Here is a 1,307-nt window from a genome sequence, read left to right on the forward strand (position 1 = left end):
CTCTCTCTCTCTCTCTCTCTCTCTCTCTCTCTCTCTCTCTCTCTCCCAAGCTTCGAGTGCCACCTATCTGTCTGATCCACGACTGCGCCCTGCCTAACTGTGGCTAACTAGGTACTCCCGAGCCTTTGGAAGTCGGGAACTTTAGGGCTTCACCTAGCGCTACTTCTCAAAGAATCATCCTTAATCTGTCCTATGCTCCCCACGGACACTCCGCCCTATACCCGCCTCACGTCCTCACCCCTATCGGAAGAAGGGCCAATCCTTTCATTCCTGTTTGGGCCTCAGATGAGATTTCCAAGGGACTTTTGAAAATTCAATGAGGGAACCTAATCTCTGGGTAGAAAAGTGTAGGTACACAGTGGGTAATCTGGATTGAGAGACGCCCCCCACCCCGAACTCAACCCACATAGACACAACTCGAACCAACTTCTCTTTGCGGAGATGTTTCCTTTTGTATATAAATTCCTAATTTTTTTTTGGGGGGGGAGTCTTTTTTTCTCTTGGCCGCGTCCTCAGGGACAAAGGAAGGCCAGAGCTCCTGAACCACCAGGCCCTCTTGGCCTCCGGCAGTGATCAGCTGTTGCAGCCTGCAGGGCCTAGCGTCTTGCAGTTCGGCGGGTGTGCGGTGGTGACTGCAGGTACCGCCCGCCCGCCCTTGGGGAAGATCGGCTCCAGGCTGCACTGGCGTCTGAGACCCAACGGGAGGGGCCGGGGTCACCTTTGCTGGTCTTTGAGTTGCGGGTAGAGGCGTCCGAGTTCTTCCTGACCTCCCGGCGCTAATTGCAGGGGCCGAAGGGCGTGCTTGGGCACAGGCAGGGGTCGCGACCTTGCAGTCCCCCCCCCAACTCCGCTGTCTAGATTGTCCTGAAGTAGCGAGGGGTGTTTGCAAATGGGAGAGCGCAGGCTTGCACGGAGTCTGTCTCTGGACCCGAACTGTCCCGAGACCCACTCTTTCATACGTGGGCGAAAGTTCCCGAAATATGTGTAGGCCTTTCGAAAAATTCCATTCAAGGAAAACCCTAGTTCTGACCTTTCTCCTAAGCCAAGAGACTTGGGGCTCTACAAGATGCTAGTAAACTTCCCATCAGCACTCTTTCTGCCTCGCTGGTTTCTAAATTTGGTCTTTTGGCAGCGGGTCAAGAAAATGGCTAAGGCGTGGGGGGTGGGTATTTGCCTCCCCCTCCTCACTGGTGGACCGGACTCTTCGAGATGTAGCCATAGACGTTCATACCTACAAGGAGCTGTGGGGTGTCTGGGACTCTGAGGCCAGGAGCCGCAGGTGTTAGAAAGAAAGCCATGTGCCTGTT

Source organism: Microtus ochrogaster, chromosome 2 (assembly GCF_000317375.1).
Source record: "Microtus ochrogaster isolate Prairie Vole_2 chromosome 2, MicOch1.0, whole genome shotgun sequence".
Taxonomy (NCBI): Eukaryota; Metazoa; Chordata; class Mammalia; order Rodentia; family Cricetidae; genus Microtus; species Microtus ochrogaster.